The 20,151-nt window shown below is 39.5% G+C and overlaps 1 protein-coding gene across 1 annotated transcript in view; it reads right to left on the reverse strand.

The window, feature by feature from the left end:
- Window positions 1-20,151, reverse strand: part of LOC102856993 (receptor-type tyrosine-protein phosphatase N2-like) — a 1,387,447-nt gene that overhangs the window by 553,517 nt on the left and 813,779 nt on the right. The gene's annotated exons all lie outside the window — the stretch shown is intronic.

Genomic DNA, 20,151 nt, shown 5'->3' on the forward strand with positions numbered 1-20,151 from the left:
GACATGCTATTAGGAAAGATCAAGCCTGGAGAAAGACACCGGGCTCGTTAAAGTAGTCAGTGACAAATAAGGCAGTTTTCAAAGAGAAGGACTGACAGAATGGTTTCAACAATGGAATCAAAGATAGAAGTACTTGCGAGGCTCGTGTATGACCAGGTATCATTCCTTCTGCTGTATGGAGGGTCGCTGTGAGTGTGAACTGATGCAGAAGCATAAAACAAAAGCAATGATCCTGAACAGACTTCCAGACAAAGACACTAGGAAGAAAGGCCTATTGATCTACCTCTGATATTCAGCTAGGAAAATCTCCGTGGTTCGCATCAGTTTAATCTGTAATTTGGGATAGGATTGGGCAGCATTTTGATCTACTGTGCGTAAAGTCCTATGCATTGATGCTAATACCATGGAGGTTAATATAAACAAGACAAAACAGCATAACAACAGAACAAAGTAAGTGATACATGTATGGCATTTAGAACAGATTCTGGTAGGTAGTAAGCATTCAATAAAATGTTAGCTGTTATTACTGTTGTTGAATTAGCAACAGCCTCTAGGAGGTTTGAGTTGGCACAGTATTCCTTTAAATTTTCTTCATTCTCTTTCAAGCAGTTCTAAGTCTTACCAGTTGAAGAACTGAAAAAGGGTTTCTGGACTACTACAGTCTGAGGGATATTATGAGCACCGCTAGTGTTTGGTTTAAAAAATAAAATTTAACTTCTGTTATTATACCAGCTATAGAAATCTATAGGCGCCATCTTGCAATTTATGAAGACATAAGCAAAAGTTGGTTTGCTCCTTTCTTTATGTATGATGGTAGAAGGCCCTCACCTAAGTCTCAGCTTCCGACAATAAGGCATGCCTCTGCAACTGAAATATATATTACGCATATTTACATAAAAATGCAGTTGAAAATGTTAGAAAAGGGCAAGAGTAGGGTGGGGGAGGATGGGTAAGGTACACGAGCTGCCGTTGCCACAAGGCAGACATTACTTATTTCATTTTACGTGACTATTTACTCTGATATTGAATAAAAATTGAATTTGTCGCTATAGCAACTGCCACATCACATGGCCCTTCCCCTGCCTTTAAATCACGGAATCATATTGAAAAGACATTCGTGAACCAACGTGACACTAGCTGTCTTGTACTTTATGCAGTATTTTCAGAGGAAAAAGATGTTGTTTCATAATAAACTCATATTTGTTGATATGTCAAGTACAGTTAATTATATCTAACATATTTGTGTGTGTATGTGTGTGTGTGACTTTCTTTATTTCTGAGAAATAAGCAAACGGCATGAGGAGCAGTGGTCAGGGTTCAACGTGTAGGGAAAGCCTAGCTAAGCTCAATAGTGGGCCCAGTCTGTGGAATCAGCCTGTATTATCCCAGCTCCAGTGTGCATGGAGCCCAGATAAGGGCTGCTCGCTGACCTCCAACCTTCCATCATCAAACAGCTCAGCAAGAGGGTGGAGTGGGGGACTCAGCCATATGGGCTGAATAAGGAACAACCTTGGACAGGCTGCTGCATGTATTTTAATGCAATTTCATGCAGATTTCCTCTTTCAAACACAAATTAGGAATATTTACAAGCAAACAGGCTTTTTCAGGCTTGATGCACTTTTTGCATTTAGGAGTAAAACTCGCCATTTTATCTGTCTAGGAGGGCAGGTTGGGATGGAATACAGTGGAACTACACACACTGACAGCCATAGGTAGTTCACTATCCCTATTACAGGGCATAAGAGGAAGAAGCTGTTATCTAGTTCTGGTCAAGGGGTTCAAAGGGAGGGAGAATGGATACAGGACATGGCCCTTCTTTGGCTCTGGAGGACTGCTCTGGCATCTTCTCTGGTAGAGGAGGAAACTGTGGTGGTACACTTAGGAGCTCCTCCAATGGACATCACGTAGTCTTTGAAATCTAGTACAATTTCGAAGTATATAGAAATATGTGGCATGTGCATGTTGTGCACACATGTATATGCACCAACAGATGTATTTCTGGAGAGATGCTCCAAAGCATTCACTGTCCTTTCCATGATTTTCCAGTGTCTATCAAGGCTTGGTGAGTTAGTATTTTATAAACTAAACCTGTCCTTTCCATGATTTTCCAGTGTCTATCGAGGCTTGGTGAGTTAGTATTTTATAAACTAAACCTGGGCAAGAGACAAGTCAAGAGGGGGTAAGGGCGAGACACAGGGGTCTAATTGTACCTCTTTGTAAAGATTCCCCAAAACGAATTTTCCTACTGTATCATCAGCCACTTACAATCCAACATATCAGCAACATCTCAAACTCACTGGGGTTCTACACTCAATCTATAGTCTCATGACTCAAAATGCCCATTTAACTCTGGCATTTCTATATATTTTAAAAATCATTGTACTTATCATCAAATGCAAAATATTTTATTTTGTTTCAAATACTCCTGAATTTATTGTTTTAAATTATTGCTTTGGAATAGGTATTGTCTCTCTATTCTGACAGTGCCCATTCTAGAGCAGGCCCGCAGCTGAGAGATCCTTTTCTGCTGCATTGGGTGATTGTTGTTGTTTTGGGGTAGTGTACTGTCAAGTCAGAACTGACCCATAGCTGAACCCCTGGCGGGTTTTTAGAAGTTGTTAATTATAAGGGCGAAGACTGCAAATCCTTCTCCCGTGAAGCAGCTGGTGGCGTCGAACTGTGCGCCTTCAGGATTGTGGTGCAGTTTCTTGCCACTAGGTCACCAGAGCTCCCATGTGTTGCCTTAGAGTTTCAATTCTAAGGCACTCAGCTTGTGGAAGGATGAGATTTACAGTAGCTCCTTAACTCCATTTTGAGTCCTGGCATAGGTTCAGAAACCATTTGAGATATTCATGTTACTTTCCGAATGCTTGCTGGCCATTAAGCTGACAAATAATTTTACTAATTAAAGTCTCAGCAAGAACAGCGATAGGTAGTAATCACAGCTAAGGCTCTTTCCAGGTATGACCTTGTTTAAAAGCCAGGGATGGGCTTTTGGTTTTCTTGGTTTATTTTTCCATTACAGATTGTGTACTATTTTGCTTATCTGCTCAACATCCATGCCAGTGATAACATCCTCTTCATAAATGTCTGATGAATTAAATTATCCACATACTTTTTAAGACTCCCTGGTTACACAGATGGCCAACATATGTGTATGAGAGTGATGGTGCTTTAGCTCAGGCATGCTGACCTCCAGCAGATCTTATATGCTCACATACAGTAAAGTTTTCACAAACTTGTAAAAAGGTGTCACTAAATTCACTGATCTTGGTGATGTGATTTTTTCTTTATTTAAATTACATAAATCTCAGCACTCAAACTCATTACAGTTGAGTCATCACTGACCCAACAAGAGGGTTTTCCAAGGCTGGAAATTGCACAGCAGGAGATTACTCATTTTTGTTTGAGGGAGCCTTTGATAGATTTGAACTACCACAGAGGCACCACCTTTGCCATAATAGTGCAATTAAATCATAAAGGGTAGTATTAAAAAGGAAATTTCATAGAATTTTATTGACTTTATGAAGAAGAATGTGGCATCAGGATTCTTCAGACTCATTAATAACCTGAGTTATGCAGATGGCACAACCTTGCTTGCTCAAAGTGAGGAGGACTTGAAACACTTGCTGCAGAAGATCAGAGACTACAGCCTTCAATATGGGTGGCATCTCAATGTCAAGAAGACAAAAATCATCACCACTCAACCAATAAGTAGCACCATGTTATTACATGTATTGTCAAGTAAGAATAGACCCAATGGGTTTTCAAAAATAGTAAACTGCATAGGAAGAGAGTGCCCATTTTTCTCCTACAGAGAAGCTGGTAGATTAGAACCATGTACATTAACATCATGATAAATGGAGAAAAGATTGAAACTGTCAATGATTTAATCTTACTTGGATCCATAATCAACACATTTGGTAGCAGCAGTCAGGTCAGAAGGTCAGAAGACAGAGCATTGGGCAAGGCTGTGGTTAGGAACATCTCCAAATTACTGAGGAGATATGATGTTAGATGGCACTTAACAACAACAACGATATATATTGCCAAGTTCTTGTCTTCCACTTTGGACTTCAATTGGCTTGATTCTGTAGGATGGCACTCTTATTTTGTTTGAGGATCTGTGTGGATTGTTTCATTGTTTAAGCCTCTTGTTTAGAGTCAACAAAACCTTCTGGAAGGCCCTTATGTTTAATAAGTCGAGTCCAAGGGATTATCTTTTAAGCCTTTGATTCTATATTTTGGAGAAACATTCTTCTAAGTCATACAGCACTCTTGTGTCAATTTGCTGTGATGCTGAACCTTGTACCATTGGGGACACAAATGCCATAATGGCTGCCCATGGTGGACAGTGTTTGGTGGAGCTCCCAGTTTTAAGATAGCCTGGGAGCAGGAGTGGCATTCACTTTCTAAACCACATGCCTCTGAAAACTCTATGAAATCTGAGAAATGATAGTTAAAGAAAGGCCTCAGGTCTTTTGTTCATGGAGTTACTATGAATTGTGCATGACTCAACAGCAATCAACAACAACTCAGGCATAGTCTTCAATTACTTGCTATGTAAGCTGGACAAAGACTAAGACTAACAGAGAAAGAATTGATACCTTTGAGTTGTGATGTTGGAGAAGAGCACTAAATATTGCATGGACTGCCAAAAGAATAAATAAGCATGTCTTGGATAAAGTACAGACAGGGTGCTCCTTGGCAGCAAAGACAACAAAGTTTCATTTTACACACTTTGGGCATGTTTCTAGGAGAAGCTAGTCCTTGGAAAGGGACATCATGCTTGGAAAGGTGAAAGAGAGGAAGATTTTCAACCAGATAGATTGACACTGGGATTGGAGCAATCGGCTCAAGTGTGTCAGAAAGTATGAGAATGGCACAGGAGAAGACAGGGTTCACTTCTGTTGTTCATATGAGTCATACCATGAGTCATATCTACTATGAGTCATATTCGATGGCACATAACGTAACAATAACAACAACATACTGATATAATACTGTTGCTATCTGGGTTTTGATAATTATATAAGATATCACTACTGGAGGATGCTGAGTGAAGGAACAGCTGGAGGAATAGCTTTGAAATATCTTGGTAAGTTTCATTGTTCTAGAATTCTTTCTAACCAAGTTAAAAGACAATGTTGAAGAAAATTACTTGTAAAAAGAGTTAAAAGTAAAAGACAACTTTGGAAAAGTAGAAAATTCATTTATGTTGCCATATTTAATTACTACCTTCCAGACTAAGTCTTTGTGTTTACATATTTTATTTACTTGCTTTTAAGTTTAGGGACTTCAATGATTTGTAATAAAATCATAGTCTTTCATTTATCTGATTATCACATATAATTCTCTCAAAAGACTCATTATTGTCGAACTAAAATGGATCATAACTGACTCTCTAGTGGGTTTTCAGAGTCTGTAAATCACACTGGAGAAGATTACCTATCTTTCTCGCGTGGAGCAGCTGGTAGATTTGAATCACCTGCTTTTGGGTTTGCATGTAACTCTTTATATCAGATATCCCTGTTTTAGTTACCTATAATTAGCTTTATATTTAGAATGTTTTCAATATTTTGAAATGGATTTCTTTTTCTGATGAAAACTATCTCTAAGAGCAGGATTACTGAATTGAAAGACTTGGGGTGGGGGGAATGCTATACATTGCTCACCATTACAAGAACATGGAAACACCTCAAATGTCTATCAGCAAACAAATGGACTGAGAAATTGTGGTTCATTCACACAATGGAATACTAAGGAGTAAAAGTTTTGTAAAATACTATACAACATGAGAGAGGCTTGAGAGCATTATGCTGAGTGAACTCGGTCTCATAAGGACAAATACTGCATAAGACCATTATTGTAAAAATAGAAGGATAACTAGTAAGACATGTATAAAAGAACAAATAGGAAAGATGAAGGTCACAAGGGGGCTTGAGGTGGGAGGGGATCACAGGGTAGCAGAGTTTGGTGGGCAGAGGGAGGGGGCAAAAGAATTAGGATAGTCGAATCTGTCCTAGAGAGGGTGAAACCAAATTTCTCCTTGGAGGCTAGGATATTTTTTCTTCTTTTTCTTAAAGATCCTCTTTTATTGTGCAACTTTCACACACATAATAATATATAATTATATATATATAAAAACACATATATTATTATTATTATATTATATAACAAATATAAAATACATAACTAGTGGCATCCACTGGAGGCTAGGATTTTGAAGCTCTGTCCCAGGAGAGACCAGTCTTTGGAGAAGGGCATCGTACTTGGAAGGGTGGAGAGACAGCATGGAGGAGGAAAACCCCGGATGAGATGGATTAATACACTAACTGGGATAATGGGGGTTGCTGTTGCTATATGCTGTCAAGTTGCCTGCAACTCATAGTGACATAGTACAACAGTCCTAACCATGCTCTATCCTATGCCAATCTTATTGTCTCTGAAACACCTACCCCCATTATGCCAGGCACTTAATCAACACATCTCACTGAGAGTCTTCCTTTCTTGAACTGTCCCTCCAGCCTCTCAAGCATGACGTCCCTTTACAAAGACTGGTACCACCTGCAACATGTCCAAAGTACGTCAGATGAAGCTTCAGAATCCTTGCCTCCAAGGAGCAGCCTGGTTTAACCCTCTCTAGGATGAATCTGTTTGTTCTCCTTCAAATCCATGGCATATTCAATATTCTTCCCTAGCATTACAGTTCAAAGGAATCAATTCTCCTTCTATCATCCCTAGTCATCGTCCAGCTTTCTGATGCATAGCAAGTAACTGCAAAGACTATGGCCTGGATCAGGCACACCTTAGTCTTCAGACTGACATAATTGCTCTTCAGTACTTCGGGGTTGGTGTGCTGGAATTATTGAGACTGGCTCAAGAGACAGGGCAGGGTTCAGAGCTGCTTTACCTATGGTCACTACAGGTCGCAGGTACTTGACAGCACATAGCAACACAGCAGCAACAACAAAAGCAACAACAACAACAACAGTGGTGACCTGAAAAGATGGTGACAGTGAGCATAGACCAATGGTGATTAATTTTATAAAACACAGTATATGGGAACCATTGCATGAAACACAATGTGAATGAACGAATGTGTGAAATGTAATGTACATAAATGAAACACAATGTATACAAATTTTGTATGCACACTAATATAAAGTTTTTTAAAAAATGCTATAGATTCATACTGCCATATTGTCTTCTGAGAGTTAAACCAACTTACATAGCCTCTAGTGGTGTATGGGCACAAGTGTTTTGTCACATTTAATGGGATTAGGTTAGATTCTAAGAAATTATTCTATAATTTCTTCCTAATTCTTCACTATGAAATTTTGTCCTGTGCCTGAGTATATGGAGCTTTTCTTCAACTTAAATCTTATTTTGGTCAGAGAACCCTCTGGTGAGCATGTCTGGCTTACTAGAGGTTTGAAATTGGATTATGTCCTTCCAAAAGGATATGCTGAAATGGTAATCCCTGCACCTGTGAGTGTGACTGAGCAGGATCTTTAATGATGCAATCAGTTAACGTGAGGTCATATCTCTGACCTCTAATCCCTAATGAGCCTGTTTCATGGTGGGGGGGGGGCGGGGGAGGGAGGAGGTTGGGGAGAGAACAAACATAAGTGAGTCATAGCATAGATCTAGTTGAACCAGAGTGCAGGATGGAGTGCATGTTAGGGTTTATCATCTACCCTTACTCAAGAGATACTTTCTCAAAACTCCTACAGAAGCATTTGAACACCTCACCTGGTTTCACCTCAAACTGGACAGTCCCTTACCAGACTTTAAACAGAGAGCCATCCATCTTCTACTGGAATTTCCCCAGTGACATTACTACCCAAAGCAGTTCTTCTGGAGTCACACAATGTTCTCTTCTGGAGAACACAATGGTTCTCAGTCCGACTCAGTATTTCTATTTAATTTGTGTCACTTATTTATGCTTTCTCATTGAAATTTTGGATTCCACTAGAGCTATTCTGCATTTCTAGGGGAAGTTGACTTAAAAAAAATCAACAAAGGCCTAAAATGATGGGCAGGTTAATCTTAAAGTATTTTTAAAAGTATTTTATATTTGTTTGCTTATAAAATTTGTATACATTATGTTTCACACTATTCTTCATTCACACTGTGCTTCATACAATCATTCCCATACATTATGTTTCACAAAATTAATCACCATTGGACCGTGCCCCTCATTAACCTTTCCTTTCAGATCTCCACCAATCTTTCACATTTCTTTACCCCCTCCCTCCACTTACCAAATGGTGCCTCCTCTCCATCCTACCCTCTCTGCTCCCACCTTTCCCCCACTTGGATCCCCATGCACGTTTTATTATTTATCCTTCTATTTTTACAACAATGGCTTTATATGGTATTTGTCCTTATGAGACTGGGGTAGTTCACTCAGCATACTGCTCTCTAGTCTCTCCCAAATTATCTAGCAATTTAAAAAATCTTTGCTCCTGAGTGCTGCATAATATTCCATTGTGTGAATGTACCATAATTTCTCAATCCATTCAATTATGGTTGGACTTCTGTTTCCTTGTTCTTGCGATGATGAATAATGCTACTATGAACATTGGTGAACAAATCTCTAGCTATTCCACTAATAGGAATATACCTTAAAGAAATTATACCTGAGATACAAATGGAGATTTGTACACCAAAGCAGTTTTGTGTTTAAATCACATGTGTTAAGAAATGAGAAAGTAATTCTTTATGTCAAATAAGCTTATGGAAGCTGTCCTCATGGACCATCTGCCCTTCTGGTCACAAGCATCTAAATTATTTTTCTCCTAAAATCTGGGGTTATTGCTTTGTTTTGGTGGTGATTTTAATTTTCTGTTGTAACCAATCTGGCTTCATTAATATGAGTAAAATGCAAAACTTTTCAAAATATCAGAAATTAGCTTTTGAAAGATGTCAAAATACCACTAATTTATTAGGAATGTGTGCATATACTGTAATCTGCTCATTTCCCTTAAATTTTGTTTTGAGATATTGCCATTTGGCTTAAAAGGTTTTAATTCTGCTATGTGTCACCACATGTGTGAATTAGATGCGCCACAGTGAGAGTCTATAAATGCTGTTAGATTTCTAGTAATCAAACTCTGCTTAACATTCCAAAGTCAGGAATTAGCTGACTTATTCATATCAAATACATTTCAAAGAAAATGAAGCTAGAGACTGAATAAAGTAATTACATTTGAGAAAGGTTATCATTAGTTTTTATGAAATTTCCCACCTTGAGTCTTTCCTGCTAATTTCCCCACCCAAAATGTGTTCCAAATATATATATATATTCTGCTCCCTTGGCCAAGAACAGTTTCTAAGGTGGAACTTTTTTGAGACAAAAAAGAAAAGGAATTCGCAGAGCTCTTGGGCTTGAGAGCCCATGTGAAAATGACTTAAACCAGCTCTAGAGCTGTGAGAAATGCTGACTTATGAAACAGAAAATTGTCTTGTGGAAAGGACAGTAGATTAAGGGAGCTGGTATCTAGTACTTGGCGGATCAAAGAAACATCTGGAAGCTGCTGAGAATGTGGGAGAAACTGAAGTCTCTGGATGAACCGAAGCAGAGTGAATGAGCTTTTTGTGAGAAGATTTTAATCAGTGAATGAAATAAATGAGTGGTCTAGGGTTTGACCATTTCCTACACCCGGGAATGGATGAGCTTCCGCAGTGAAGTCAGACCTCCTCTGCTTAGGGACAGGAGAGAAAACAGATGTGGCATATGAGGAAAAGGGATAAACTGATGCACTAGTGGCAGTATTGCTTTGTTCCTATCTTCTGACTCTTGTCTGGAGCTACTACCTTTAAAGAAAGCCATTCAACCACTCTTTTCACATATCCACGGGTCTGGACTGAGTCTCCTCCAGGTGACAGAACCCGGGCATTCTGACGGGGCACAGGAGCAAAACCTGAAGAGTTTAAACAGTCTGCTTCACAAATAATCTTAGCATTAGTTCAAATTTCCAAATAAATTTCTAATGAATTTCGTAACTTCAGTTGTTAGATGTGACATATTAAAATGTAAATATTTTCCCTTGAGAAGTCAATGATAACAATAATAAAAGTAACCATCATACCTATAGCATTTGTTAGGAATTAGTCTTCGTGTATTATTTATTAAATGATGTAGCAGAATCTGAGATTGTTACATCATTTATACACAAATATACATTATATGCATACATTCATACATCATATGTACATGTATATACATACATATATACACACACAACACTCTCTCTCTCTATATATATGTAGTTGTTGTTGTTGTTGTTATGTGCTGATTCATAGCTGATTTTCCAGCAGGTTTTCAGAGGAGGCTATACATCACATAGGAGGAGATCATTAATCTTTCTCCCATGGAACAGCTAGGGGATTTGAATTATGTGCCTCCGAGTGGGCGGTGCAACTCCTTACCTTCTAGGCCACCAGAACACACACACACACACACACACACACACACACACACACACACACATTCTAGATAGATAGATAGATAGATAGATAGATAGATAGATAGATGTAACATTAAACATGCTTGCTGAAAGAGAAGAGGATATGAATTTCTTACTGAAGAAGATCAAAGACTATAGCTTTCAGTATGGGTATACCTCAAAAGTAAACAAGAATCCTCACAACTGAACCACGGGACAATACCATGATAAACAGAGAGAAGTATGAAGTAACCAATTATTTCATTTTACTTGGGTCTACAACCAATATCCCTGGAAGCAGCAGTACACAAAGCAGATGGCATATTATATTGGCAAATCTACTGTCAAGGACATTATTAAAGTGCCAAGGATGTCAGTTTAAAGAGTAAGACCCAAGCCATGGTATTTTCAATTGCTTTATATGCATATGAAAGCTGACCCACAAAAAAGGAAAACGGAATTTATGCCTTTGGATTGTGGTGTCAGCAAAGAATATTGAATACACTATGGAAGGCCAAAAGAACAAACAAATTTGTCTTAGAAGTGCCGCCAGAGTTTTTATTAATGAGAATGGGAGACTTAATCTCAGACATGTTGAGCATGTTGCTGGGGGTGCAGTGCCTGGAAGAGGACATTCTTCTTGGGAAAGGAAGGACTGGAGGACGAAAGGAAGACCCTCAGTGAGATGGGGTTAGGACAATGTTTGTAACAATGAGCTTAAACAGCAGAGACGGTGAGGCTGGCACAGGCTAGGCAGGGTTTCTTCTTGGTGTGCATAGGGTCTCTATGTGCCATAGCTGACTCGGTGGCCCTTAGCAACAGCAATGCCAACTAATTAATACTGCTATATTGGTTTTCTTAAAGAAAAGAAGATCATCATCCTCAAGGAACCAGAATAGGGCCTGGGCCCTCATACAAGGATGTATGTAAGAGGGAAGGAACACTTTCTCATGTTAGTTTTGCTTCCTAATGTAGTTAATGAGATAATAAGATTATCATCAATTGAGCATTTGCTCTATATGAGACATTGCTTTACAAACATGATTTAACACTCCTAGGAACATTTCTGTAAGATGTATTATAGTTATCCCAATGTCAACACGTTTCAGGAAGTTGACTCAAGTTACAGAGCTGTAAAAACCCAGGCGTGTCAGACTTCAGAGCATATGCAGGTGCCTCTGAAATCATCAAGACTGATGTACCACATGACATTTTTCAGACTACAGAATCATGCTGGGAAGAACATACTATGTCAGGAAGAGAAAAAGTTGAGGCTAAGTATTACCAGGAAGGTACTGTACCAGAATCAGAAATCTTATTTCTTATTCATCATCTTATAGATGGGTAAAAACAAAAAGACACTGTGCCCTAAGCTAAGGAATTTAATTCTTTAAAAACTCACCTTTGACCAAATGAATTTCATTGATATCTGTGATCAAAGCACATAAAAAGAGAAGTAAACGGGCTTTGAAAACTTGCTACCTATAAAAATGGTATTCATTCATTTAACAATATTCATTGACTGTGGGTCATGTGCCAGGCATGTTAAGAAGCCATGCCTTCAAGGAGCACGTGTTCCATGAGTGGAACAAACCAAACTCATTGTGGTTGAGTCAATTCCAATTCACGGGACCAAACAGAACTTCCCCATAGGATTTTCAAGGCTGTCGATCTTTACAGAAGCACACTTCTACATCTTCTCCCACAAGGTGCCTGGTGGGTTCAAATTATCAACCTTCTGATTAATAGCTGAGAGCTTAACCACTGCTACCAGGGCTTTTTACATTTGTGAGCAGAGAATAGGAAATAAGCAGTTAAGGGACCAGATGAACAGGATGGTGACAGACAATGATAAAGGATATGAATGAAATCAAATCAAATGATAGTTTAGAGAATGACTGAGGGAAATCTGAGTAAAACAGACTGAGAAATAATGGTGAACAGTGTCTCTAAAGAGATGACATTTGAATAGAGATACAGATGACACGATGGAGCCAGCCACAAATCATACCTGGCAAGGGAAAGAATGAGACAAAGCTACAAGGCAGAAGATGCATGTGGTCAAGGGATATTGAGATAACTCTTGTGGCTGCAAATCTGTGAGTCAGATGGGAAGTGGTAGCATGCAAATCAGAGGCATGGTATAATGAGGAGATATTCCTACAGGTGAAAATATGACTTCATTTACACTTGAAGAATACAATCATGGCCTTTATCAAGAGAGATTGCAGGGAAGCAAAAGTGGATGAAGGGAAGAGGTTAGTTATCAGGCTATTTGGGAAGTCCAAGCTGTGATGAAAATGAAATTTTGCTTCAGTTGGAAACAGCAATGGTAGAAAGGTGAAAAGGTATAGGATATTGGTGTCAAGTGAGCTCTAAAACTTTTATTTTAATGAGATGGGAGATGCTAGAGTATATGTGCCAGCTGACAGAAATAAACAAGTAAAGAAACATGATGATGCAAGGGAGAAAAATAACATCAGAAAGGAATTCAATTAGGGGTGAGATGTGATAGATCTGAGCATGATATGATGTGAATGTATCCACTTTAAGAGACAAGGAGGCCAAAAATGTGCCTACACATGCAATGTGGTTGATGGGTTAGATAGAGGGAAGACGTAGGAATCTCTTGCTCACTGAAGTATGAGTCAACATCGTGGGGTGAGACCACATGAGAGGCCGCATAAGTGTGTGCAAGTAAGGGTGTTTGCTGGGATGAGGGAGGAGGGTACTTGTAAAAGGGATATTTTGGTGTGAGATAGTGAATATCCTTGGGACAATTTGTCTGGCACGATTGAGTACTCCTTTGAGATTTGTGATAATGAACTTCAAGCAAGATCAATCAGTGTAGCACGGAGGTGATACAAAAGTCAATAAGACATGCTTTCTGCTTTCAGGAAACCCAAAATCTGCTAGAGGAGGCAGATGATAATAAATATACGCAATAAAGCCTGGCAGTTTCTAAAATAGAGCTTAGTATTTGTTGAATGGATGATGGAATGAATGAAAACAGCCAGTGATCTTGGAGTAAGTAGGTCTGAGAGGATGAGGGTGAGAGTTTTGGTAGACAATTTAGTTTTAAACAGAAGGAAACTGTAGTCAGACTAGGTAAGGGAGTATGGTAAATGAAGAAAACAGAGATAGAAGGAGACATGGGTCTCAGAAAAATCAAAGGAAAGGTGCAGAGAGAGCAAGGGAATTACAACTGAGGAGAAATGAGGTTGTAAGCCTAGTATAAATTTAGAGAAACAATAGTTTTGGGTGATTGAAAGGTCTAAAATGTGTTCATAAGTAGATCTGATGTGAAGGGTATTGGAATTGAAGAAATCAAAGATGATTTGATACATAAATACAGAAATCAAGCTGACAGCACGATTTTACTTGAGCAGAAACATCTCACAGCGCATTCCTCAGAGGACCTCCTGCTCTCTGTGTGCATAAACTCTGAGACAGCAAGGGCTTTGCCTATTTTGCCCAGTGTTCTGGTGGTAAAAATAATATGTAGTTCATAGCAGGCACTCAGTAAGTGTGGAATTTTTTTTTTTTATGTACACTAAGGTGATACGTTGTGATGTTGTTATGTTCTGTTGAGTCACTTGCGACTCATAGCAACTCTACATACAATTGCTCTGGATTCTGCTCTGTTCTGAGCCAATCTCACTCTCTCCAACACACTTACCCCCATTACTGTGACAATCCTTCTCATCTGGGGGTCTTCTTCTCCTGCACTGTCTCTCCACCTTTCCAAGCATGATCTCCTTCTCAAACTACTGGTCCCTACTGTTCACATGCCCAAAGTAAGTGAGATGGAGCTTCAAAATCCTTGCCTCCTGACAGACACATAGATCAATAGAATAGAATTGAGAACCCAGAAATCAGCCCATCTATTTTTGGTCAACTGATTTTTGACAAGGAGATGAAATCAGTTAGGTGGGAAAATGACGGCCTAAATGGTATTGGCAAAATTGGAAAACGATCTGCAGAAGAATTAAACAAGATCCCCACCTCACTCCATATACAAAAACTAACTCAAGGTGGATCACGGACCTAGGACTAAAACCAAGGACTATAAACGTCATTCAAGAAAAGCTTGGAAAAACTTTAGTAGTCCTAATCCACAACACAAAGAGCCTTCCAAGTATTCTGAAAAGTTTACAACCAGGAGAAGATAAAATAGATGAATGGGACCTTCTAAGAATCAAATCCCTATGCGCATCCAGAAACTTCTCTAACAGGGTAAAAAGAGAAGCCAGACTGGGAAAAAATGTTTGGTAATGACATGTCAGATAAGGGACTTAAATCTAAAATTTATAAAATACTTTAGCACCACAACAAGATAAAGGTGAATAATCCAATTGAAAAATGGGCACAGGATATGAACAGACACTTCACCAAGGAAGACATTCAGATGGCCAACAAGAACATGAAGAAATGTTCAAAATCCCTAGCCCTGAGAGAGATGCAAATCAAGACAACCATGAGATATCATCTCACCCCAGTAAGAATAGCAAAATTTAACAGAACAGCAAGCAACAAATGCTGGCGAGGTTGTGGAGAGACTGGAACCCTTATTCACTGTTGGTGGGAGTGTAAAATGGTGCAACCACTGTGGAAAGCGATGTGGCGCTTTCTCAAAAAGTTGCAAATAGAGATATCATTTGACCCAGCAATTCCACTACTGGGAATATACCCTAAAGAGACCATAAATGACATCCAAGTAGATATATTCATACCCATGTTTATCGTGGCTTTGTTTACAATAGCAAGGAGTTGGAAACAACCTAAATGCCCATCAACAAACGATTGGGTAGAGAAGCTGTGGTATATCTGCACAATGGAATACTATGCTGCATTGAAAAACAAGGAACTCATGCAATATTATTCAAAATGAGTGACCCTGGAGGACATTATGCTGAGTGAGGTATCTCAGTCAGAAAGGGACAAATGCTATATGGTGCCACTGTTGTAGAATGAGGCTGGCATCAGGGTGGGGGTAAGACTGAGAAAAACTAGATGAAATATGTTTATGGCATTGAATTCTATGGGGGAGAGAATAGTTTAAAAGTATTATATTTTAGGGCATTATGTTTATCGTAGGAGTATGCAATGAAGGTTGCAGAGTGGATTATATTTGGGGTTGGGGATGGGATTGGGGGAGGTGCAGGGAGGATTGTGTACCAATGAGGGAGTTTTTCTTTTGCTTTTCAAGGAGAGGAGCAAATGGGGGGGGGAGGTGGGGTGGACAGGGAGAAGGGTGCAACAATGAACGAATGGAATTCCAAAATCTCTGTAGATGTTCATTGAAATGAAAAATAAATAAATTAAAATATTTTTTTAAAAAAATCCTTGCCTCCAAGGAGCAGCCTGAATTCACCTTCTCCAGGACAATCTGTTCTCTTGGAAGTCCATGTATGTTCAATACAAGTCTCCAGTGCCACAACTCAAAGGCATCAATTCGTCTTTTGTCATCTTTAGTCCTTGTTCAGCTCTCCGATGCACAGCAAGTAATTGAGACCATGGATTGGATCAGGTACACCTTAATCTATAGACTGACATCATTGCTCTACAGTACTCTGGAGAGGTCTCTGACAGTAGACTTTCCCAAAGAAATTAATCGTTTGATTTCCTGGCTACTAGAATCCAGAGTGTTGACTGTGGAGGCAAGAAAGCTGAAGCTGTTAACAATCTCAATCTCTTCTCCATCTATCATGATGCTGCCAATTGGCCCACTGGTGAGAATCTTTGTTTTCTTGATGTTGAATTTCAATCCATATTGAAGGCTGCAGTCCTTCATCTTCTGCAGCAAATATTTCAGGTCCTTCTCTGTTTTAGCAAGCAAAGTTGTATCATCTGCATAGTGCAGGTTGTTGTAAGTCTTCCTCCAGTCCTGATGGCACATTCCACCTCATCAAGTCCAGCCTCCTGAATGATCTGCTCTTCATAAAGATTGAAAAGGAGGATGTCTCCCTGATGTACACCTTTTCTGATTTTGAACCATGCAGTGTTTCCCTGCTTTGTTCTGACAACTGCTTCCTGGTTGAAGTATAAGTTTCACATAAGTATAATTAAGTGTTCTTGGATTCCTATTCTTCTCAAGGTTAGTCACAGTTTGTTGTGTTCCACACAGTCAAATACTTTTGCACAGTCAATGAAACACAGATAGACATTCCTCTGGTACTCTCTGCTTTCAGTTAAGATACATCTGACATTGGTTGTAATGTCTTTAGTGCCATGATCTTTTCTAAAACCTGCCTGCACATCTGGTAGATTTTGGTCAATGCACTGTTCAATTCATTTTTGTATAATCTTCAGTAGTATCTTAATTGTGTGTGATATTAGTGGTATTTCTCCATAATCTCCACACTCTATTGGATCACCTTTTTTTTGGAATAGGAATAAATATGGATCACTTCCAGTCAGTTGGCTAGGTCGCCATCCTCCACATTTCCTTCTCACTAGATATAGGAACACTTTATAAAGTGGAACAACGTAAAACAATGCAAACCAAGACCAAAAGAAATTAGGAGAAACCTCCAGATACCAAAAAATTGGAGGAGCTATTAAAACCCAGTAGCAGCTTGGAGTTGAGAACTCTGGTGGTCTAGTGGGTAAGGAGTTACACTGCTTAGCTAAATGCAAGGCAGTTTTAACCCACCAGCTGCTCCACAGGAGAAAAGTGGACTGTCTTGCTCCCTTGTGATTTACAGCTTCCAAAAACCTCCTGGAGGGTCTTCTATGAGTTGCTTCTGAGTTGACACTGAGTTGAGCTGAGCTTGGTGTCAATGTTAAAGTGGCTCTTCGAAATGTGGTTCCTTTATATAAATCCAAGTGCTCAGGACCTGGAGGTTGGGTTTTAGATTCTTATGGCTACACCACAACAGCTTATTTGGAGTCAGTTGATGTAAGAAGTGGGGAAACAGGAATCAAGATCCCAACCATAATCTACAAGAGCAACCCTATCTGAAAACGGGAACCAGTAAGAAAGAACTCTCCAGCTAGGGAAGGCAGAAGTGAAAATGCTATGATACAAATTAAAATAGATAATATTTGGATTTTTAGAAGATTAATTACACAAAGGAGCCCTGATGGTGGTGCTATTACATGCTTTTGAGTCAGAGCTGACTCATAACTGACCTTCCAGCAGGTTTTCAGAGGCTGTAATCACACAGGAGGAGACAGTCTATCTTCGTCCCACACAGCAGCTGATGGATTTGAACTACCTGTCTTTGGGTTGGTAGTGCAATTCCTTACCACTAAGACCACCTGTTGGGTGATCATATGAGGCAGCTAAAGGTTGACAGCAGGAATTCACCTGTGTTCTTAGTGAGACAGACAGTCTTTTCTCATAAAGATTTAAAAACACCCCACATTTTTACAACCTCAGAAATATATTGAAGGGTCACTATGAGTCAGAACTGACTCAATGGCAGGGGGTATGGGTTTAAAGAACACAGGTTAGATAATTTGGAAGATAATTTGAGCAATTAGGATGCAACTAAGAGATATTTAGGTAAAAATATGAAAGAGTAATTCTGAGACCCAGAGGTGGACTATGAAGGTCCAGCATCTGTGTAATGAGAATATATTCCACAGTTACGTGGCAAGAATAAAGAATTGGAACAGAAACAATATACAAAGAGATAATGTTGTAAAATTGAAGAAAAATATTTAGATGGAAAGAATGTATTAAGTTCTTGGCAGAATTTTAAACAAGTCATTGATAAATGTGGAACATGCCATGGGTTTGGAGTAGAGGATGGCGGAGATGAGAGCAGAGAGGGATTGCAGCGTCGGAGCCAGGAGATGTTAACCGAGAGCTGTTTGACCATGACGGGGTACAGACCTAGAATAAAGTCACCACTTCCTCTCCCCACGGCTCTCTCAGTATGGAAAACAAGCCACAGTAGAGGCATTCTTCTGCAGGCTCACGTTTTATTAACAATTGTATTTGCCTGTGCTAAGAACTTAAATTCCATGAAGTATCAGCAGAACCTGTGCTTGGCCAGAGTTCTCCAGCATGCTTACTGGATATCCTACATGTTCTCTCTCTTTTCTGAAACAGGAGTTCACACTTCAATTTATGATTCCTGGTGGCACAAATCGTTTCTAGACTACTAACATAAAGTTTGGTGGTTCAAACCCACACAGAGCATTTCAGAAAAAAAAAAAAAAAGACTTAGTGATATGCTTCATTTCAGTCTAGCCAAGGAAAGCCCACAGAGCAGTTCTCTGTAATGCATGATTTTCCCGTGAGTCAGAGTTCACTTCAAAGCAATGAGTTTGGGGTGAGGTGGCTTTCTTTTTTCTTTTTTCTTTTTAGTATGCTTCAATTTCAAAGATAGCACCTGAGTGCCCCTTTATTCTTCTTACACCCAGTGGATCATACTTCACTCTCATAGAAGACATTTTGTATTTTGCTACAGTCATTTCAAACATTATACAGTAAGGGACAGAGACAGATTTCTCAATCTAGGTTGTATGAGCAGTCCTAATCTGAACCAATCTGGACTTGGCCCCCAGTCACTGGCTCACAGAGGACATCATTATTTTCTTTGTAGGGTTGACTCTGTACCAACACACCCTCCCAGAGGCTGAGAAGAAAGAGGAAAGGCAAAGGGGGTTTCACAACTTCTACACCGAAGAGTGAGGCAGCCCTTTCATCTCCCACTTGAATCTTCCCCGCTCTTTTGGCCCTTCGACCATTGAACATTGGTCACTGCACCGTCTGTGAGAGTCAGACAGTTCTTCAGAGCCTCACTGACTCTTGGCTTTTCCCTCATCCGTCATTGGCTGCTAAAGATACCACGCGATACTGGAGGGGGGAAAAGACCAGGATGCTGTCAGCTGTCAAATGCTTCATTACTCCAGCTGGAGCTGGAAAGGCACTGAGAAAACACCAGGAACAATAGTCTCTGTCAGGACCCTTCAAGCATTTTTTGAAAAGTTTCTCTCAGTCATTTGTTTTATTTCTCTGCTGCACTCTGCCCATCATTTAACTGAAAACGCATATTTTCAAGGTACAGTGCACTTTCTCTATAAAGCTGTTCTTAAGCATGTACTACTTTGTAAGCACAAGAGCCTTTGTTTGGGAAGAGCAACCAATTAAACAAGTTCTTATTTCAAGAGCTCAAGACTCCTGCCTGGTGAATAGAAGATTTCCCCAAAGAAAGCCGCCTAATCTTGAAGTGGCTCCGCAAAGGACATCTCCGCCATGTAGCAGGAACACTCATAAATAAGCTGCTCCTTAATAGTTAATTATCTTCAGCAGTGAGTGCTGTGAAATCTAACATTTCAAACACGATAGCACAGATTGGTTTCGGTCCACGCTGACTTATGAGTGGCAACACACCACTCATAAGAGGAATCACGTCTGTTGTTCTGTGTACAATTCATTAAATTATCACGAAATGGGAAAAGCAGTCATCAGATCGTCAGGATTCTGAGGAGAAGGGTATCATCAGCTTAATTGCTGATGGAGTGTTTGGTCAAGTATCTCTTTTCGATACCAACATAGCAATGTTTGGACACGACTGGTATCTGATAAATTTTAAATGATATTACAGGGGCATTCAACTTTAATATTGTCTTTACCCAAATATACATCTTTCTATAAATGAAGAAAGAAGTTGACTCTACTGACTCTGAGGAGGAAAGAATCTGTACTGGGTCACTCATAGTAATGATGTAGTTTAAAAAT

The sequence above is a fragment of the Elephantulus edwardii genome, unplaced genomic scaffold, assembly GCF_000299155.1.
Source record: "Elephantulus edwardii isolate Elephantulus edwardi_28Jun2011 unplaced genomic scaffold, EleEdw1.0 scaffold00060, whole genome shotgun sequence".
NCBI classification, from domain to species: Eukaryota; Metazoa; Chordata; class Mammalia; order Macroscelidea; family Macroscelididae; genus Elephantulus; species Elephantulus edwardii.